Consider the following 23,066-nt stretch of genomic DNA (forward strand, 5'->3'; position numbering starts at 1 on the left):
TGGGATTTCCAGGGAGAAAGAGGAAGAGGAGGAGGATTCTAGGAGCACACAGATTTTGCCAGAGACTGTGAAGAATTCAGGTGTATAGTACAGAACAGAGGTAACCAAGCTATGTGGCAGAAAGTAGAGACAGGTTAATTTAGGCTAAGACCAAGCTTTCATAATTAATATTAAGTTTCTATGTCATCATTGGGGAGCTGGCAGTGCCACAGAAAAATGGCCTGACAGGAAAGTTTGCTACAACACACTACCCCCACACACAGTCTGATCATCGTGCTGAAAGATTCTTGGCGAATTCCCAACGTCGTCACCCCACATGATCTGTTAATGGCGTACTGGACCCAGAACCCAAGTCTCTGCAATTTTCAGTCTTTTGCTCTTTCTGTTCATTTTGAAGGGGCTTGAAAGTCAGCCAACTCTGTGCTTAGACTTTAAAAGCACAGCCGTGTACTGCTCGTCCAGCCCTAGGGACTGTAAACCAAAAGGCATTGTCAAGAGCTAATTTTCATCTTTATAGGAAAATGAGATAAGAGGTACTGTTTCCAGTGAGAACCGGGTTACCCTGAGGAAATATTCATTGTGTAATCTGCTAATGTTCTGCCAATGTCTTCCTCATCACAAACCCCTGGGCCCAGCATCTTGAGATATCTACCTTCCTTCTCTCTCCCCACACTAAACTACCTCTGGGTTCCTAGACACGCCTCATAAGACATGTGATGTGTCTCCTCCATCACATCCCTCTCCCACTGAACCCCCTCTTTCAAACAGACTGTACACATCCCCAATTAGTCAACCCTTTCATTGCTGTTCCATTAATAATGTGGAGATGTCTCTCATTACAAGGAGAATGTTTATGCTGATCTATCTAATAAAATGTGTGCTCATACAGAAGTTAGAAGGAGGTGCTAGGAATTCTACTCAGAGGTGGAGGAAGAAGATCAGGGCTTCAAGATCATCCTTGGATGCCTAGAGAGTTCAAGGCTAACCCAGGCTTCAAATGGGTTCTGTTTTGAAATAAAATAAAGGCACACACAAACTGTATAAGAACATAATGTAGCATGTGAGATTATACACTAAATCAATACAACAGCAATAATTCAATATTTATTGAAAGCAGGTTATCTGTAGGTATATGACAGTGCTTTGAGGGATCTACAAAGTCTAAGAAATGATCTGTGTCCATCAAGAGCCAAGAGGATAATCAGAACTTTAAAGCACCATGGAAGACACATCGACATTATGAACATATGTGCACAGTACAGGTGACGATAAAGTATAGACACCACATAGAGGAATGCAAACAAAACTCCCTCTGAATAAGGAGAGAACGGACCACCTGCTTCCCCCTCCATATCACGCTCATAAATCAGCGAAGAAAATAAACTGTGGTTTTCTGCTAGATGTTCTCATTTAATTAATTTTATTTAGTCAAATTAATTCTGCCTTTAATTTAAAATGAGAAAAGAAAATACAGTGTTCATTCAGCTATTAACTCCTAAGACTAATAAAAGTAATGATAATGAGATCATTTGCCAAGTGCCAGTCACTGGGTTGATGGGTAGCTGTCGCTATGAGAAACTGAATCGCTTGTTTCTGTTTCAACAACTTTGCTCCACTAGAAAACACCCCCGGATAGCCACACGCTAATCGTCAGGCTAAAATACCACCAATATATCCCTGTTCTGGTTGTGACAGAGCTTCACTTTCTTTGGCTGTATTTGGAAAAGCACCCCTTTTCCTTTTCCTCCTAGCACTTGCCACCTCCACATCTCTCCTGAACCTTGCAGAGTGAATCCAAGACCAAAGACATAAGCATGCTACTATGTCCCCATTTCAGGTTTACCTAACAGATTTTTCTCCCGTTTGACTAGGCAGGAAGAAGCCCAGATCTGTAACTGATAACTGACCCATTCCACTTTCTGATGAAGCAAGATTCCATGCAACTTGCAAAGACAGTGGCAGACAGAAGTCTGGTCTGCCATTTCACCACCCACGTGATTCACTTAAGGACAATTATTCCTTTGAATTGCTTTTAGCACCTTTGTGGACTTCTTTTTGTTCCGCGTACTGAATTATTTTGCTTTTAGTCAAAATAGGACTTTTTAGAAAGAAAAGAGTAGGTTTGCACTCAAAAGTTCAAGGGCTGCCAGTCATGTGACACGCTGATTTCCTCCATTTTTTTTTTTTTTTTGGTAAGGTTTCTCCAAGTTCATTTTTTCTGCAACAGAAAAAGTAAATTAATAGAGCAATTTGCTGTCAGAGAACAAATTCTAAAAATTAAACATCACCCTTTGATTATTGTTTCAATCTCCATTTGCCTTTTAACCTAATAGAGTCAGTAAACTCATTTCCTTTGGGCATTTTGTTCAATGGCATCGTGAGTGACACATCACTTTGCTAATGCTGCAGGACAGTCACACAGGTCACATGGCTAGCAGCCTAACATTAAAGGGTAATTTCCAGGCCATCAGTGGCACTCACTTCTGAGCAAACCACATCCTGCAGGGACAGGGCTGGTGTGGGAGTCAGTTCCCATGGGTTGGAGTCCCAGGCTTCTCCCAACCCCTTGCTACCATTTCAAAGCCTTACCTGAATTCTAGCAGTTGGTTTGCAAAACCCAGAAGTGGAGCCACAGCCCATCTCCCCCTCTAGTTAAAGTTTAGGAAAAAGGTAGCACAAACCCACATTGTACTTTCTTTATACCCACAGCCCATTATCGTATTATTGAACATTGTCATAATTTTTTCTTACCCTTTGAGTTTTAGTGCCCCACAAACCCTGGGCTCAGGTAGAAGTGGGGGTGGAAGTAGTACTATCCAGACCCAGAAGCCTAGGGGGCTCTGACTGCATTACGCAACCGCACTCTAGAGGGGAGAACTATGGCAGACACCACATGTTACACTGGGAGATATTTGTGGAATGCCGTTTTCTATCTATAGAAGATCTACAAGCCTGGGGCCAAAGGGAGCAGAAGCAGCAAGAGTCTGAAGCAGGAATTGGTGTGGCTTGTTTTTGTTGTTTTGGTTTGGTTTTCTAGAAGGACTCATATACACAGAGCACCTAAGATTTAGTGTTTCTTGAGTGGGGAAGAGATTTTTTTAATATATATCCCTCCCTTCTTTCAGTGAGTCCACTCCACATTCCAGAGTTCCTCTTAGGTAAAAAAAGAGAAGACAAGACACAGTTAGACCAGGGTTATTTTTCAGAAAGGGAGCTTGAAGCCATCATGTCACCTTACGCTTTTACCACGTGCCAATGTAAACTAGTAAGTCTTGGGAGTCCGCACTGGACAAAGACAATATGAAGACAAGAGATGGGACAGTCGTCGCTGTGCACAGAAGGAAGATTCCCTTTCCCCTTTTTTGCTTTCTCAGATTCACAGGCGTGTGAAATGGATAGTGTCGAGTCTGGGGTGTAAATAAGGAAGCCAGAACCAGGAAACAAAACAAACAAGCTGGGTGTAGTGGTGGGTGCCCTCAATCCCAACACTCGGAAGCTGAAGCAGGCGGATCTCTGAGTCTGAGGCTAACTTGGTCTGCACTCTGAACTCCAGAACAGTCAGGGCTTCTTGCAAAACAAGAACCAAAAATAATAACAAACAAAACAAAATGAAAAGCTAGAATTTGGGGTAGAGAGGTGGTCAAGTGTTTGCCATATAAGCATGCACAATACAAGAGTCCCAAGAAGTGGATATTTAAGTAAAGGGGTTTTTTTGTGGGGGGGAGGGGGTTAAGGACAGAAAAAGATAATAAAAAAGGCTGTGATCAGTGGATTTCAAGCTACCATCAAAGCACAGAGGTCTCAAATAGCTTGATGCTTTTGAAGAACTGTAAATAGTTGATACAATTAGTGCAAACACAGGTGAGAACAGTTAGGAAATCCACATCGTACAAACGTGAGTGCCTTCTCTCTACTCTGAGGACAGTATGCTTTGTCCCAAAAGACACAGGACATCCTTGGACTGTTAACACAGGAGCATGCCTTGCAAGCTAGTTGTTCACTACCCGCTCAAGATCGTGCACCTTGCAATCCCTGTGTCAGGCTGAGTCTGCAGGTCATGGCATGTTTGAGATTTGGGGTCAGGAGGCAAGGAGAACAGAAAGCAACTAAAAGGTAAGAACCAACCTGACCTGGATGTTGAAGTCAGGATTATCAAAACCTCTGGATTCTTGCTTAATTCCTTGGTTCTTTTGTCTGAACTGATGTGAATTCTTCATCTTGAGCAAACCAAGAGCATTCGTAGCATGAGTCCTTGGGTACCACATTTGGTGACTTGTGCTGCCGCAACAAAGCATCACAGGTGGGCTAGCTTAAGCAATGGAACTACATTGCCTCACAGCTGAAGAATAAAGAAGAGTGAGATCAAGTTAGAGGTACAGCTGGTTCCTCCTAAGAGCTGTCCCTCACTTAACTGGCTTCTGATAATTTCCTACAATCTGTTATGCCCCTTGGCTTGTAAAATATTTCCACAATCTCCACCTCCACACTTGTGGCATCCTTCCTGAATGCAGGTCTGTCTACAGATTTCCTTTTCATGTGATTAATCATGCCAGGCATGATACAGGGGATGAAGGCAAGAGAACTAGGAGTCTGAGGTCTTCCTTGGATACAAAGCAAGTTCAAGGATAGCTTGGGTTACATAAGACCCTAGTCTCAGAAAAAGAAACAAATACAAGAAAAATTCAATTGCATAGGCTTAGGACTCAATCTAGTAGCCATGGTTTTAGTTTCACTTGATTATAACTGCAAAGAGCCTGTCTCCAAACGAGGCTACACACTGAAGCAATGGAGACAATGACTTCAATGTAAGAAATTTATAGCTACCGCTCAGAACACAAGGGTATAACTTTCATAAAAATTAGTTTTGCTGTTTTAAAATGACTTTGAATTGATTTACATATTAAAAGTGTGAGATCCTGTTTAAGTGACAAGACAAAGAAGGGAGAGCCCCATTAGGAAGAGACCTAGAACAACCAAGTAGTTCACAACGGAGACTACATTGGGCCCCTTAAACTATATTTTAAAATACATTTATTTCGTTATTTTCTTACGTGTATGTCTATGTCTATGCGAGTGAATTCTTTGTGTGTGTGTATGGGTGCCCATGGATACCAGGAGAGGGCAGACACTGGATCCCCTGGAACTGGAAATTGGGGAGGTTGTTGAGTCACCTGATGTAGATGCTGGGAACCCAACTCTGAAAGAGCAGTAAATGCTCTTAACACAGAGCCCCCTATACAGTCCTGATACACGCTAAACCTTAAAAGAGTCTTCTCCTTTTCTCATGTCAGGCATGGCGGTATGCAGGCCTGTACCCATAGCTCCTCAGGAGACTGAGCTATGTTCTCATTTTCTTCAAAGAGAGCCTGTGAAACACTGAAGACACTGACACAAAAAATAAGATTAAAAGGGCTCTGGTATAGCTCTTGCCTAGAACTCACGAGTCCCTGCATTCAGTCCCCAATACTGCCAAGTGTGTGTATGGAGCAGGGGGGCGGTGTGTGTGACTTTTTCTAATTTGTTGGGTTTCACAGAGGCAGGAGTAAGGGAAGGCGGTTGAGAAAAAATATGATGTAGAAATGTCATCCTTAAAATCTTTTTGACTAATTGGAAGCTTCCTTCAGCCTAGAAACCCAATAGCTCTCTGATAGGGCTTTTATCCTCTTTATGGAGGAGGAACTGAGGGCCAGCGATGTGAACGACATCCCTTTAGGGTCCATTTGGGAAATGATGGGGCTTGGGATGTAAAAATCAGTCTATTCTCATCTCACTTGAACTGCCTGAGTAATTTTTTTTGAGCATCTTGATTGAAAACCAAGTATTTGTTACAAAGATGTTTCTAGTACGTTGCCCAAAGAAGTAGCCTCTGGGGAGAACACTGCTTGCACCACAAATAATTGATGTTCGATTTTATCAAAACCCTCTGTGAAGTCACAGCTGTAGGTCCTCTGCTGTGATATCCATGTCATGCTATGACATACTAATACCCATGTCATGCTATAACATACTAATACCCATGCCACGCTATAACATATTAGCACTTTTTCCCTTTGATAGCGAGGTCCAAGCTCAGGCTATACAAATATCCTTTCACGTGTTTTTCCTACCAAACTCTTCCACAGAAGTGGGCACTCTCATGAGACAAGACTGGAGAATAACAGACACACCTCCCATGTCATCCTCCCCAGCACTATTCCACTACATCACTTCGTCTTTAATTTTTGAGAACCCACTTTACTTTGAAGCTTTAAGGGAGATAAAATAGACAGGAGCCGAAGCCGTTAATGACGACAGTAGACCCACCCTTTAAAGTACTAATTCTCGCTGTGTGTGGAAACAGAATGAGTCATTTTTGCCCGTTTTCTTGGGCAGGAAGGTTGGTTAATAGCTCCATGCTTATAGCTTAGTAGAAGTATTTGTAGAGCTGACAAGGCACAACTTAAACGGCCGAGGCCAATGAGATACTAAGGAACAGGAAGGCTTAGGTCGTTCTCGCTCTGGCTCTGGTCATTACAAATGGGAGGATTTCAACAGCTGCAGTCCCCTCTCTTGTCAACAAAGTGAGACGATCCGAACCCCAGAGAGAGCTGAGACCAATAGTCTCTGGCTTTGACACGTTGCCTCCTTCTTTTGTCGTTAGCTATTAGTTTTACATCTTCCTAGTTTTTGACTTCAGTTTTACATCTTCCTAGTCTTTGACTTTTGCTTTACCACCAGAGAAACATATTTGCTACCGAAGAAAGTCTTAAAATGGGCAGCTTTGTTTTTTCTCGAAGGGATACGAATTCATCAACATCACCTCCCTGCTCCTAGCACATAAAGCCTTCTCTGCCTACAAGATGCTACTTACAGCATCTTGGAAGGTTTAGAAGTCATGGAGAGATCCACAAAGGTTCTGCTTTGCAGGGCCCTCTGTCAGGTTGGCATTACCAGCGGCTGTGGGGTCTGCTCCCTAAGGCATGGTGTCCCAGTACCCACAGCGTGACTCCACGGATCCGGAAGTAAAAAAGTTAAGGGGTTCTGAGTTTTATGGGGACGCAAATGTCAGGGCAGAACTTTCAGACCGACTGAGTCCCTGTTGTACGTGGGCGACTGAGCCTGACAGCCCAGCCCTGGGAATCGGGCAGAGTTAAAACACGGAGAATGGCTTGGTCAATGAAAAATGATCTTCATGATGGAATGAAGGCTTTGGACCTCGTATCTAGTGCTCCGGGCTAACTCGAACCTGACCCCCAGACACCGTGGTTGGTTCCCAGAGGGTCTTCGGCTGCACCCTCTGGCTTTTTCCTTGAGACCATCAGTTTGGGCTTCATGTTCTGAATTCTCACCTTCTTGGCTGCGGAGCCGACTAAGGCCAACCCTCGGGGAATTACACGAGATAGGATCGAATCCAGGTGGGGTTACCAGAGGCGAAAGCGCCAGAAGGAATCAAGAGTTTAATTAACTTGTGCCCTCTCTACACGCCCCAAAGGAAAGGGAACCCTAATGGGGACCCCGTCAAACTGTTTGATCAGAGGAAATTGGGTTTACCTTTTCCTCCCCTTCACCCTTTCTATCTCGCAATCAATCCATCTGGATTATTGACTGAACCACGACCACAGCATTAAAAAGGGCAGAGACTCGGGGGCGGGGAGGGACGGGGCGGAGACTCGCGGGCCTGCAGACCGCAGCCCGGCGGGTGCAGCCTGGCGGGAGAGATCGGGGCCCTGCACTGTGCGCGTGGGCGCGCAGTCTCCTGCATCCCAGGCGTCCGCGCTCCGGGATTTCGCTGGCGCCCGCTCGGCGGCCCGGGGCGGGTGCTCTGCAGCGGCCCCGGCTGGAGCGCGCACTCCGCCTGCAGCCGAGCAGCGGCCGGGGAGCCGCCACCATGCCCTCCCCGCGCCGCCTGCGCTGACCTGGTACCGCGCGGCCGCAGCGCTCCGTGCCCGGCTGCGGACGCACCCGGGGCTGCGCACGCGGGAGCGCGCCTGACGCGGAGGACCGCAGCTCCCAGCGCCGGCGAGGAAGATCGCGCGGCCACCGCTCGCGCGTTGGGGTGAGTGACTCGGGGCGCCGGGGCGGGGGGCGCCGCGGCTCGGGCCGCGTTGTCACGGCGCGGGATGGGACGTCCGGCGGTTTGGGAGCGCGGGGAAGACTCCGGGAGGGCTGCTGGGCTGTGGTGGCGCAGAGGCTGGGCGCACGGCCCCTCGTGCTGCGTGGCAGCCAGGTCGTGCCGGCTCTCCCCCCTCCCCCGGCGCCGAGGCCAGCTGCATGGCCCCCTAATCGGGCCACGCAAGAGCGGGGAGGCGAGGGTGAGTGGCTGAGGATCGCCTGTCACCTACTGGCGTCTGCGGGGAGGCTCGGCCCCTAGCGCGCCCGGGAAGGGCCGCCTGCCCTGGAGAGGCAGCCGCAGCCTGCCCTCCGTGGAGACCCCACTCTGCACGCAGCTCGCCCGTGGGAGAGAAGGGGAGCCGCAGCATTCTCCCTTCTGGCAGAAAAAGTTGAAGAAACTAGGTCTGTTAATAATTAGCAGGAGCGGGACTCGGGATGCAGCAGAAAAGCTGTTGAGTTTTCATTGCCCTCTAAGAAAAACAAACGGCATCGCCAACGACTATTGGCAGGGCCGTGTTATTTTTGGGACTTTCGGAAAATTGTCCACAGATTGCATTCAGGAGACTGAAGACGGAGGGGGGGGGGTGTACCCGGGAGGTCGCGGGGACGGCTGGCACAGCTTTGAGTTCCAGCCCGCCCGGGAGGACTCAGATTCTTAAGCCTGACGCACTTGGTTCCTGGTTTTAAAACGTGTCAGGCAGGACTGCAGCCAGGATCAAGGAGAAGAACGCACGGCGAACCGGTCTGAAGGAGCATATGTGAAAATCCCTGGTGGAGCCCAAGTGCACTTGTGCTGTTTTAAAAAAAAAATGCTGTATTTGTGGCTTTTAGGGTAGGTTTTATGAATGACAAATTATACTTGATGAAATTGTATCTCCTATCTGTCCCTGAACAGTTCTGTCTGCCGCCTGGTTTTAATCAGCGCTTTCGGAAGGCAGTGTCTGCGCTGCGCTGATGTTATGTAATTGACGCGGTTCACCATCAGATATTTTTTAATGTACTTTTGGAGTGAAGGAGACTTCCATCTTCAGACAGGCTCAAGGTGTAGACGAATGAGGGCTGTTAAGGTTTGCCCTCCTCTAGCTCCAGATGTGTGAGCTCAGCTGTTGCCTGTCACTTAGGTGACAACTGGCCTTTTTCCGACTAAGCCTTTGCTGTCGCCATTATCCTCAGTGAAGTCAGTGTTCAGCGGCCTTCTTTACCAAGAGTGGGACCGTGCCCCTTGGGACGTGTCAGCGCGTTTGATCACCCCCAACAATATGTCTGTTTTTCGAGTAGGAAATGGGGAGGAGAGAATACCAAAACCCTTGACAGCCAGATAGATACACTTTTAGATTTAGGACCAACCTAATCTAAAAATTCTGTTTTCATCAAGACAGCTCCGTAAGGATGACGCAATGTTTGTCGATCCTTTTTGCCTAGAACAATATTTACTCCCATCAGGGGATTTAAAACTTAAACAGCAACCATTTATCTTGCTGTCTGGTGGGGTTGGGTTCATTTCGCCTCCAATGTGGTTCCTAGCCTAGGTGGCTGGGACAAGAATCTATCATTGTAGCCAGCTGGAGCCTAAAGAAAGCAAAATACAGCACCTGCTGGTAGCAAAGAGTTCTAAATGCCATCCACTGGCGAGTCAGAAAACACAGAAGGAGATATTTAATAAGCACTTTTAGAAGTGTTTATACGAAGGATTTAAAGGCTAACAATGTAGGGCTATACAAAAGGCACTAGGAATAAGGGATGCTACCCTCTGTTAAGAGTTCGAACACTTACTGATAACTCAAAATAAATCATGCCTGGCATGGATGAATGACTCGTGCTTCGAAATGAGCCTTGGGAAGGAAAAGAAGGGGAGCAGAATGGTGTCTAAAGATGGACAGGTTGATATGAGTGAATGAGTTTGGTAATTTGATTTTCCCATTCTTAATTTGGTATAATTGGAGAGTTACCAGTGAGTGAGCCTGTTGATTCACGGATTGTTTTTAAGAGAAAACTGCTATATTTCACTAAAGTGACAGATTCAATCAGTTCTGCAGGTAATACTAATGATGCTTAAAAGGTTGCCTATGTTATATATATACCCAAGGATCATGGGTCTACTTTTTGTTATAATGAGTCAGCTTGGGTGATGAAAGAAAAACTTAATACAAGCTAGAAGGGAAAAGAAACTTGGTGGTTGATAGCTAGACTGTGATAGAATTGTCCCCGCTAGTCTCTCTTAGTAGTTTAAAATATCTGGAATAGGTAATCTCTTTAAAGTCTTCAGTAGCTTGTCCATGGCCCACAAAAGGTTAGTTTCTGCAACCAATGTCTTTGCAATACTGGGAGCAAACCTGGGCACGTGTTCGGCTCCACAGCTGAGCCACACCCCAGGGAGTGACAGCCCTAATACTGGAGAAATAGAATGAGAACCAGGTAGAAACTCTCACAATAACCTACCCTATATTTTTGAATTGTCAATTATTAAGGGCAACAATTCTCAGTCGAGATGATCCTTTATTGGTTGGTATTTTAATTACAGCAATTAGTTCCCTGAACATAGTATCTTATAATGGATAAGATTTCCATTTTAAAAAAGTAGAATTTCAAAAGTCAACAGCAGGGTTCTGGAGAGATGGCTCAGGTGCTAAAGAGCTTGTTGTACAAGCATGAGGGCCCTGGTTCAGATCCCCAGGCAGGACCCACGTAAAGGCGTGGTTACCTGTGGTTGTAATCTCAGCAACAGCGAAACAGGGCAGACAAGGTTTCCAGAGCACCAGGGAGCCGCCTAGACCATCAGTGAGTTTAGGTTCCCTGAGAGACTGTGTCAAAAAAACAAGGTGGAGAGACAGAGAGGGAGATGGGTGACATCAACCTCTGACCTCCATGCTGACACCACATACGAACCCACACACATCCACACACACGCTGATTCTCATGTGTGCACAGGAATGTTTGTTATGTCATCTAACCAAGATAGACTCCTCCCCTCAGGAAACCAGTTCTGTGTTTTCTCCATGTTATATAAAACAGTATTCTTTGTTCCACTCTTACTATTGTGAGAATATTAAAATTGTGTAAATCTAGGTGCAATGTCCTAGAATGAAGAGGAATAAGGAAAGTGAATGAAGCGTTTCTTGGTGGGTGGGTGGGTTGGTATGCTAAGGGATCATTATTTTTCTCCTGGTTACTGGATAAGGAACTTCAGAAAGTGGGTGTGAACAAAGGGTTGGAGCAGGGAGCAGAGTTATCTAGAGGCCAAGCCAGGTACTGCTACAGTGTCTCAAAGCCTCTCGAGAAGCGGAGGCTGTGCTTCTGACAGAGTGTCAGGGACCAGGATGGCCTAAGGGCAGCATAGAGCCTTGCCCTTCTGGACCCCTCCCCCTTGGACACATGCAAAAGTCGTCCCTCAGCACCCTGGCAACCAGCAAATGAACCACGTGGTTTACAATGGTGCTCGCAGAAGTGGGGTCGGCCCTGCAGCCACGAGCTGTGGCAAAGGCTGGCCAATAGCAACCAGGAAGCTTTGCATGCCCCGTATCCCCTGACCCTCTCCTGAAGAAGGTAGTGGAAAGAGGTTTGCTTTACAGCTTGGCGCATGCTGATGTCATGACATTTCTGGCACAGAGATACGACAGAATAATCAGATCCCTCGCCGTGTGCCAGAATGACATGGTTTTTCCGCAAGCTGTTCCTGAGCTGCTGGTTCACGGGCATGGGCTGTTTCCAGTTACTCGGGGGATCAGGCCTCTCAGACAGTTCAATAATTCTTCCTGTGTCTGTCTGTTTAAATGCTCATGGTCACATCTGAAGGGACTTCTCGGAGAACACAAAGATAGTACCACCTTCCGTGGTCATTTTCCTATAAGGAAAAAAAAAGTCAGATAGGTAGAAACCACTGTAAGTATTTGAAAACAGAACTGCAAACGAGCCAATAGCTGTCATTCACTTTTATGTAACTCTTCTCCCCAAGTTTTTCCTAGGTGATCCTAAGAAACCAACTCGCCCATGAAGCTGAGCTTGCGTTTTTTTCTCCCTGGGGGATTGGAGCCAACCCCTTCCTTTCCAGCTCGTTACATAGTTGTCAGGAAACAAGTGAGGGCTGTGTTATTTCAGTTGTCTTGGTACTCTGTCCTGCTGGTGGGTTTCCAGCTCCCACCAGCTTTGCTGTGCTCTTCTGGCCTTTGGAAAGAAAGATGTGTCAGTGAAGGGTGACATTCTGCATTAAGATGCCCCCAGTGCCCCGAGTCCCCTCCCATAGTTCCACCACCCTTCTTTTATGGAGGGTACTGAGCCCACAGCTCACAATTATGGTCTGTGACTTCAGTAACAATTCTGTTTGAAATGTTTCCAATTACACATGAGATTGGCCCCACGCAGCAGCTGCATGCCAAAAGCATTTCCTAGTGAGCTCCAAGAATCAGGCCGTGATTGCTTTTAATTTAAATAAAGGCTATTTGGTTTCCTGTGATGTTTTTTTATAACCACCTTTTCCTCCATTTGCGTTGCCTTTAAAAAAAAACATTAGAAAGGCCAATATAGAGTAGCCAGCACTTAATGTGATATGACCCCAGTTTTCTAGGGTCCCAAATGCTCTGAGCAAACATCAGTGACTTAATAAAGGAAAGAAACTTTGTGTGCCATTGGGTTCCCCCAAGGAAGGGGAAAGGTTATCTAGTAACACATTGCGAGCTACAATGTTTTCAAGGTTTTTTTTTCCTTTTTTCTTTAGAGACCTATCAAAAATTATTCTTTGAGGCCTTTGGATATCGGATACATTGCCTTTTATTCAAATTATTTCATCTTGCCATTTGAAGGACCATGAAGAGCTGTTTAAAACAAAAATACAAAAATGGTAGAGAGTTAAAAACATAAGACAGAAGAGGAGACAGCAAATAATTTCAGGCATCCCTCGGCCACCAGGGCTTCCCAGTCCACCTCCTCTGGGGGCTTCTAACTTTTTCTAACACAGTGGTGACTCCTCCAATAGCCAGCCGATATATTTGCCGTATTAATCTTGAAAATAAGAAAATACACAGTCTTGGGACTTGGCTTGTGTGGACTGGGATCAGACTTGGTCCACAACAGTTTTGTGCCTCCTCCCCGTGAAAAACAACACCCACAGCCAGAGGGGATCCAACGGCTGCGGTGCTGAAATGGTCCCCAGGAAGGATTTTACACAGGCTCTTTCAGTGCCTCCAGTGCATCCTGGAGAATGTAGTTCTTCTTTGGGTTCAACAGTAGTGAACTTGCCCGAATGCCAACGTCTCTCTTAGCACTTTTGGACCGTTTCCACCATGTGATAAATAGTGCTGTTTAGTCCAAATTTGTAAATGCCATATTTCATGGAGCCCCTGTGGGAACAGCAGTATTAGCCCACCGCATGTGTGCCCTTTGCTTCAGGGACCAGTTCCTCAGTAACTACCATTAAAATAGAACACACATACAGACACACATACACATACATACCCACACGCAAGCTCACAGTCTCGGGCATACATGCATACATACTAGCCTAATAGTAAAACTGGACTATTTCACCTTAGTGAAAGAAAAGTAATTGGAGCTTTGCTGTATCTTCCCCAGAGGCATTTGTGTTTTATGATTACTTAAGTTATGCCAAGCAAGTAGCATGGTAATCTGAAGAAATCAATAACTTGGTAGGTGTAATGGATAGCTCCAGTTATGCTATTTCTTGAATAATCTTAAGTTCCTTGATTCTGAGTGGGAAGGAGGTTAGAGAGTATGGCACTTGGCTTTAAAAGAGAACCCTGACAGACCATGTTAGGCTTCGCATGAGAAGACTGCCCAGCACACACATGCTGGAACACTTGTCTAACCTCTGTCAAGAGAAATGACACATTCAATTCTTCTGTGTCTGTGTAATTAACTAATATGGGCAGTGTTTGGAGTTTATGCGTGCTACATAATTTTTTGAGAAACGATAAAGTGAGGTCTGAAGTACATGGAGCCCCAGATGTTTCTTGTAGAAAGTGCAGATGTGCTGTGGGAATTCTGCACCACATTCTGCGTAGCTTAGCTTGGTTCATCTCAAGGGTCCCGCGAGGAATTCCGCTGAGCGGCCTCCGCTCCCATTTGCGCACAAGTCTTGAGCAATGGGCTGAAGTGATAGCTGAGCCCCTCACGTTGTTCTGAAATGCTTTAGCCTTTTGTGCTTTTCCGTGACTACGAAGGGAGGGGAGAAAATAGACATAGAGGTTGAAGTAACTTCACCATCCACGTTCCCGTTGTGGGCCGTCTATAAACGTGACCAGCTACGTGGGCTAATAGCCAAAAACATGTCCTTCAGCCCTGCCAAGTGTGAGAAAGGCAGGCCAGCTTTCTCCATTTTGAAGGATTGGAAAATGTACTTTCTTAACCTTCTTTTGAATTGTAAGGAGTTAGCCAAGAAAATCATTTTCCCCTCCTCCTCCTGACCTGGGGAAAGCAAACAGCCGTGCTGTTGGGATGGGAGCACTTTGCACAGCTGACTTGGCTTTGTCAAAAACAGGTGACCAGGTCATCAGAGTGGGAAGAGCCTGCTGGCTGGCTTTGTGGTTGCCACCTGGAGACACTGGCTTTTTAAACATTGTTTCAGTCATTTTTGAGAGAATATCTTGTTCGTGTATCCTTCTTGTTCATGAGCAGGGGTTCTAGGACAAACAGCTGTGAGCTCACAAGGAATCAACCATGCAGAGGAAGACTGGTTTTTGGTTTTTGGTTTTTGTTTTCCTGGAAAAAAAAAAATCATAAAAGCGGGACTACAGGCCAATAGCTGTGTGGTTTTCGGTCAGTTCCTCAGCATCTCTGGGCCTCAGTTTTCTCATATATACAATGAAAGAATTAGGCTAGGTCTGTATGTAATTAAAGAATGTAATCATAAACACCTGTGAAACTTTATCAAAGGACAGATAACACACAGATTTTTTTAAGGGGGGCAACGGGGCATGCATTTCTCAAGACTGGATATCGAACCCAGGAAAGTCCTGTGTGGGTTCACCGCTAGCCACACCCCCAGCCCTGGGGTGGACTCTTGCACACGTGGCCTGAATCAGCCATTCAGGTGATTCCCGTACACGGATGTGGTGGAGCCACTTGAATTAGACGGTGTCAGAGATTCACTGGCAGGACAGTCGACAAGTGTGTCTTTCCCCACAGGGGCTGAACTCAATGCTTTCTGCTTTTTCTTCTTCCCTTCCCACTCACGTTTTCATCTCCCCTCTCTGCCTCCCTCCTTCCTCTTCATCTTCCCTCTCTGCCTGCTTCCTTCCTCTTCACCGTCCCTCTCTGTCTCTTTCCATCCTTCCTCTTTTGTTCATCCATGCTAAATGGCTACCCCATTCTATCGCTAACAAACTCTTGAAGTGTCACTGGGCCCAGTACTGCATATGATTCATGGTGATTCATGCCACAGGGCAGAGACCTACCCCTGCCTGACACTCACTCGCTGCTGGCAAATACAGATGCCTGATGTCAAAGAACTTTGTAAAAATATAATGCAAATTAAGTTTTTAAACAGTATACCTGCTATATTTTTGTCACCCTGGAGACACCTTTTAGGTAAACTATCTCCAAATTTAAAACAATTAACATAATCATTTACTAATCTGAAAAACAACATCATAAGTATATTATTTTACAGTACATTTGCCATACTCAAAGCATATTTATTGTAATTTGTTTCAGATTAGTAATTGACCCATTGTTTTAAACTTGGGAGTATTCTCCCTAAAAAGGTATCAGGAAATGGGAGGGGTGCATCTTATTCCAAAGTACAAGTTTTTCAGAAAGTGCAATTTGCATAGTGTTGAAAAAAATAACTTTATCCTACGTCTTCTTACATTCCTAGTTCCTATAGTTGTTTAATAAATATTTTCAGGGCTTTGCGATCATAGAAATATGTTAATTTAAGAAATATTTCCCAAATATATCACTATAAATTTTTAAAAAACTTATCTGAGCTGGGTGGTGGTGGCACACGCCTTTAATCCCAGCACTTGGAGGCAGAGGCAGGCGGATCTCTGTGAGTTAGAGGCCAGCCTTGTCTACAAGAGCTAGTTCCAGGACAGGCTCCAAAGCTACAGACAAACCCTGTCTCGAAAAAAATTACCTGAAGAATTATGAGTTTATTACAATTTTACTTACAATTTTGCATCATACCTTTAGATATTTTGAATCATAAGATCAGACATTTAAAAATAAAACTTTATTAATATGAGTTTTTAGATACGCATCTTGTGTAGAGAGATACGGGTCTGTCCTTTCAACAACAGGACTACTGATTCCCATTTCCATTTCTCTTAGTATTATTTATTTTTATGTGCATTAGTGTTCTGCCTGCATGCGAGGGTATCAGGGCCCCTGGAACCGGAGCTATAGGCAGTTGTAAGCTGCCATGTCAGTTCTGGGAATTGAACTTGGGTCTTCTAGAAGAGCGGCCAGTGTGCTTAACCCCTGAGCCATCTCGCCACCCTTTCTATTTTTTTTTAAGATTTATTTTCTTTGTAGTTACGGGGAGGGGGCAGGAGGAACAGGGAGGGATATGTACGCGTGTAAGTGAAGTTGCCACAGAGGCAGGAAGACGGCCTCGGGTCCCCCTGAAGCTGGGGCTATTGTTGCAGATGTTGTGATACACGTTACATGGATGCTGGGAACCGAGCACAAGCTCTCTGGGAGAAGAGTGCCCCTCCTAACCATTGAGCCATCCCTATAACCCAGTTCTCATCTCTTTGGCTAGTGGAGCAGTCTTTTTTTAAAAATATATTTATTTTTATTTATTTATTATGTATACAATATTCTTTCTGCATGTATGCCTGCAGGCCAGAAGAGGGCACCAGACCTCATTACAGATGGTTGTGAGCCATCATGTGGTTGCCGGGAATTGAACTCAGGACCTTAGGAAGAGCAGGCAATGCTCTTAACTGCTGAGCCATCTCTGCAGCCCCTGGAGCAGTCTTTAAACTGGCTAGTTGTAGTTATTTCTGTAGCCAGTATTATTTTCATCCTTGCACAGACATAATTCCACATATATTCTATAACACGAAGTTCTTAAAAACCGCACTTCATGTTCTACGCAGAGGCTTACTTCCGAGTCTCAATAAAATGTGACAGACATATAGTTTGTGGAAATTCATTAATAGGATTTGTTACCCATCTCCTTTCTTTGCCTTTTTGGTCTGTGGTTTTAGTTGCTGCTTGTGGCTATCCAGTATGGCCATCGTTTCAGCCTCCACAAGCTACACGGAACTTGAAAAGTCACTCTGGTGCATGTGACCAGCAAGCATAAGTCCCTGGGTCCCTTCCTGGACACACTGAATGAATAGTAGCAGTCACCATCACTAGTGCTGCGTCTGCACAGCAAAAATCAAAGAGGACCGGGGATGCTTCTTCAGTTTCCCCGACTTTTGTTTGTTTGCTATTGTGTTTTTAATTTAATCTAACTTTTTTTTAATGTAATAAGGCTTTTAAGTTCACAATTCTACAATCTGACTAGCTTTCCAATGTCCCTTGGACTTCTCACTGTGCAGGTACAACCAACCAGTCACGAAATCAACTGCCTCGGCACCTCTTCCTGTTCAGTGCGCATTGCTGAATCAAACATCCCGGGGCCTGAGTGGACGTTTCTGCACTTGGGTTGTGTGCAGGGTGTAACTGAAAACTCTCACTTTCGATCATTTTGTGAATCATACAAGGCTCTGGACGCGGGAAGAGCTAAGCCATAGCTGACAGAGTTGAAGGATCATTGGGAGAGGAAGTGGGGGCAGGCGGGGGGCTGCCTCCCAGTGTGACACAGACGTTTGTATTTGTGGATTTAACTGTCCTCAAGTTTCCCAGCTAATCCCATGTTTGTGATGGATTCCAAACTCCTATAAAAGGGCGTGGGATGGAGGCTCACTGTGTCATTCATGTGGCCGCCCGAGGGATCAGAGACATAATACAGAAAGATAGCTTTCTTGTCAGTGGGCTCAGAAGGGAATCCCTGCTCTGGCTTGGGAGGCCCAGCAGCAGTGCCCCTTCATCCCCCAGTGCCACCCACCAACCCCACCTATATCCTAGAAAGCCAACTCTCTGTTTTCCCGATCTGCAGCCCTGTCCCCAGCTCTAGAACATGGTAGGTACTTAATAACCATGAACAGAGTGAATCCTCGCTGTAGTACAGCGGTGTGCAGTGCTCAGAAAAACATTTTACTATAATTTCATTCTGATACTCAAGCCGTAAAGTTATGAGATGATTTCTTCTCTACAAATCTGGTACTTAGGGACCATGTTATACATAATATAAAGACAAAAGAAGCCAGTATTGTTTCTTCCCTGAGTCTTTCTTGTTTGGGGTTTAGGTTGTTTTTGTTGTTTGGTTTGGTTTGGTTGTGTTTCGAGACCAAATTCTCCACGTAGACCTTGTTCTTGGAACGGGTAGACTAGGCTGGCCTAGGGCTCGGAGATCTGCCTGCCTCATCTCCCAAATGCTGGGATTAAAAGCATGCGCCCGGCCTATCTAGGGTGTTTTGTGTTTTTTTTCTAGCTGAAGTTTCTGAGAAGCTTCCCTCTCACTGGGATAAAACTAGGTGAGAGGCAAGAGTCAAAGACGGGCTGGCCACCCTCCTTTCCCTTCCTCCATCCCACAGTGACAGACATTTGAACTAGGACTACACAGCAGAGGGGAACTTGGTCCTCAGAGATGAGCATCGGAAAGGAAGCTCTGTGGCCTTCCTCTTCCCCATGAGCTACACTCCCTACTTAAGAGAGAGGTGGAGGAAGCATCCTCAGACAGGCTTTGGGGCTGCCCCACGGTGACAGGCTGTCATTTACTCCTGATTTCAACCTGCTTGCTAGGAACCCTAGTTGCTTGAGTTATTATTATTGTAAAGTCTCAGGTTCCAGGGACTAATTGGCAGTGGCTCAACTTTTTAAGAAGCCTAACCAACTTATTTGTCCAGATATGATCATGTTTTAATTTGACACTTTTTTTCTTTTTTACCACAGTCAGACAAATGCCCCCCAAGTGCAGAGTATATATACCTCATGCATCTTTACTTTGGGTTGGGGGGGGGGTCCTCAAGGTTAACCCGATGTCCTGATGAGGAATCCACTGGGTTCAAGGCTCTAGCTGCTAAGCAGCTGTGGCTTGGCAGCCCCTCAATCAAGCACATCTGCAGCTGAGGTCTTCAAAAGAAAGAAAAGCCGGAAGGTTGAATGAACGTCGCTGTGGCTTACCCAGCACGGTTGATGCCTGTGGTCTCCTACACATGGCTGTCCTTCCACAGATATGTCCTGTGTAGGAAATGCCTTTAACTGGTGGCTCTCACTGAGTTGGGGGAGTTGGATGCATCACTTAATTCTCTAGACTTCTTACTCTAGTCTACCTCGGTGGCCTCCGTTAGAATATGTACGTCATGGTGATATTCTTAGTTTATACTTTATTTGATTCCAGATGCCCGAGTTAGAGGCTATCTCTTCAGGGGGCTGGACGGTGGCTAGCCGAAGTGGTGTTCTGTAGTCATTGTCACCACCTGGATGGATGACCAGATTTATTAAAAGTCACCCGGAAACACTCTGGCTAGCAAGGTTCAGCTCACAGCTCTATCCATTCCTCCCTGTGGTCAGTTCCAAATCCAGAAGTTGCTATATTCAGGGATATATATCCTTCCCAGACCCAACAGTTGTTCTAAATAGATTCCTTGCAGTACACTATGATAGCCACAGATAAAATAGATCCGAGCGGTGGTGGTGCACGCCTTTAATCCTAGCACTCGGGAGACAGAGGCAGGCAGATCTCTGTGAGTCCGAGGTCTATAGAGTGAGTTCCAGGACAGCCAGGGCTACTCGGAGAAACCCCGTCTCCGAAAACCTAAAATGAAAGAAACAGAAAAGCAGAGTTATTAAGTAGAAAATCACCAATGGGATGTATGTACAACAAAGACTTCCTTGTCTTTGGCAAAAAAAAAAAAAAAAATGCTAACTGTGAGCGTTATATTCATCATGGGAAATACAGAGGATTTAAAGCGTGGGACTCGGAGTGCTGTGCTCATGTGTGTTTGTATAGTCACAGAGTATTAATAGCCGTGTTTAAAATGTCCATGGCTTTTGACCAAGGTTTGCTTGAAGATAGTGCCATTTGATTGAGTCCTGATAGTTTTGAGAACCCCGATAGCATTCTCATTTATTTCAGAGGTACACTAAGCAGAAGTGCAGCAGGCAGTAAAGTCCCCTCTGGGTCGTGCTAACCCCGGCTGGTACAGGTTGCACATGCAACCAGACCCAGCGGAAAGTACTTTCTAGTGCACTGTAATTAGTTGAGCCATTAACTTTTCAGCAGATCCTCAGGACCCCAAATGTCTGTCACATTCTAATGAAGCCGGGCTCAATCATAAGCCCACACTGGAAGACATGCAGCCGGAGTAGCAGAGCCTACCAGCCTCATTGGCAGCAACACTCGGGGGAGCATCTCCCAGCAGGTTCCTAAGTGACTCCGATGTGCCGTGCAAGGGCTCTCTAGATGTGACATTAATAATCACCAGTTGGAATCTGGGTCACCTCAGCCCTGACTCCGAGATCAAACACCGCCCAGTGGTAATGAGTGTGTGAAGGTACCCACTGGGCTTCCTAATAACACCTTTGGCCTCTTTAGCGCTGTTAGGGGCAGAGTGGAAATCCAGCCGCTGGAGCCCTCCGGCTGGACTTCGGGGTACAGCTGACACCCTTTCATGGGGACTCTCAAGGATGTCACAGGGCTTCTGTTGTCCTAGCTCCTCAAATGGTTACCGAGACCCTTTCATCTTTTCCTGACCATGCCATATCAGAGTATTGATGCCTATTTTGCATATTCACTTGTCTCAGTAAACTCACATATGCATGTCAGCCTTTAGTATTCAACTTTGTCGTGTGTATTTCAACTTGGGGACATGGTTTTCTTGTAGCCTTTACTGGGTGGTTGCATCATTCCAGGCTTAGAGTAAGGCTCTAGGAACACAAGCATTAGGCTGGCCCAATCTTGAGAGAGCCACTGTTGGTAGTGAATAAAAGCACTTGAACAGGATATATACGTGTATATATATATATACGTATATATATATCATCCTAGCACAGAGGTCAAGGCACAGGCCCCTTTTGTCCTGTGCAGGGTTGTGATGAGAAGCAAGCTCAGGTTAAGTGGGACCCGAAGGATGAGCAGGAGTCGGCCAAGCCATTAGAACTGGAGATCGAGTCATTTTAGATACAAGGCAGAGTGGATGGAAACCAGGAGAGAGCCATGAGGTCTGTGAGCTGCAAGTCTTTCTCAGTGACACAGGCATTGATTCTGCTGTTTGTGAAGGGGCTGCTACCCCTCTACAGTTCAATCAGCAGTTAGAGATGACTTTGACAACCTTCCCTCTGGGCTTCTGAGTAAGAGGGGAGGTCGAGAACAGCTGCCCCCTCTCCTCCCATAGGTGTACACTCACGGATCCTTTTGTCATTGTATGAACACACTCCAAACTCTTTGGGTTCGCTGCCAAGTTTGGATCTCTGCTTGGCCAGCACCAAGGGATACAGGTTATGCGTCGAGGTTGCTTGTGCTAGCTCCTGGTAGAGATTCTGTGGACTCTAAGGATCAGGCAGAAAAAGTCCAAGTATCACTGAGTAGCCTCAAATTGTGATTTGCTATGTTGCTATCTCTGTTTTCATGAAACCCTTTTTAATGTTTAAAAAAAATAAAACAAAACAAAAAAACAACAACAAAAAACCTTACTGGGGCTGGAGAGATGGCTCAGTGGTTAAGAGCACTGGCTGCTCTTCCAGAGGTCCCAAGTTCAATTCTCAGCAACCACATGGTGGCTCACAACCATCTATTATGAGATCTGGTGCCCTCTTCTGGCGTGCAGGCATACATGCAGACAGAATATTGTATACATGATAAATAAATCTTTCTAAAAAAAAGAGCCTACAAGTACAAATAGTAAACAGTAGACTCATAGGAGATTAGGAAATGAACTGCTTTCTGCTTATCTCCCTCCTCCTCCTCCTCCTCCTTCTCCTCCTCCTCCTCCTCCTTGTCCCTTTGGAGGCAGTCTCACTATGTGACCCTGTCTGGCCTGGAACTCACTATCCCAGGAGAGACTGAGACTCAGAGATCCCCCTGCCTCTGCCTCCAGAGTGCTGGGCGTAAAGGCGTGCACCGCCACTACCAGGTCTTCATTGGTTGATATTTCTTGAATTCTTTTTTTTTTAAAAAAATGTAATTTATCAAAACAGAGCAAATTTTACAAACTATAATCCAGCTTTTAAAATAACAATCTAAACTACTCTACTTTTGCTTGAAAAGGAATCATGTCCGTTTGTCTGTTTGGAAAGGTGAACCCTCTCCTTAGAGCTGTGGTTGGTTCTTCAATGTGGGAATACTACAGTTTCTTGACTTAACACTTTAGAATCTCTTGTCTCCTAGTTGCTACCGATCATGCTTCCAGGCAGTCTGGCATGTGATAAATATTTTGTAGCATATGTGGCTGAACATGCCAATTTCAAAGAGCTTTACAGGCTTTAATTAATTTTCCCAGCATCCAGATGCTCTTGGTTTATTGATGGGAAATCCACAGACAGCAGGGCTCAGACGCGTTGCTTGAATGCATCTACCAAAGCGGTCTTCAGACTTTGATGGCATCCTAGGAGCAGCTAAATACTTTATGCGAACATCAGACGACCTGGAGCCCAGCATGTAGAGTTAGGTTGCCATGCTGGGGGCAGGAAAGTTGTTCTGTATTGGGCTCCCTTTTTATCCAGAAGAAAAGTCGTCCTGTGCTGCTGGCCAAACTTGAATTTCGAATAGCAGTGTTTTCAATGCCAGTTGTCCTAACGATTGCATGTTCCCTAAACTTACTCACTGTTTATGTGAATTCAAGTTTAATTGTGCAATCTGTGTTACACGTGGTAACCCCAAGCTGCTGGCTGTAGCCGCTCTCTCATTCCCTTGTCTCCTAGACAGGTGAGGTTCTTGGCTCCGTGAACACATTTGAAGGCCACAG

At 45.6% G+C, this 23,066-nt stretch overlaps 1 protein-coding gene across 1 annotated transcript in view; it reads left to right on the forward strand.

Annotated features, from left to right (window-relative positions):
* Positions 1–7,812: 7,812 nt before the first annotated feature.
* Positions 7,813–23,066, forward strand: part of Prickle1 (prickle planar cell polarity protein 1) — a 92,186-nt gene continuing 76,932 nt past the window's right edge. Inside the window, exon 1 of the mRNA XM_013348889.2 lies at positions 7,813–8,035. The gene's annotated coding sequence lies outside the window, so the exon portion shown is untranslated. The remainder of the gene's footprint in view (positions 8,036–23,066) is intronic.

Source organism: Microtus ochrogaster, chromosome 15 (genome assembly GCF_000317375.1).
Source record: "Microtus ochrogaster isolate Prairie Vole_2 chromosome 15, MicOch1.0, whole genome shotgun sequence".
Taxonomy (NCBI): domain Eukaryota; kingdom Metazoa; phylum Chordata; class Mammalia; order Rodentia; family Cricetidae; genus Microtus; species Microtus ochrogaster.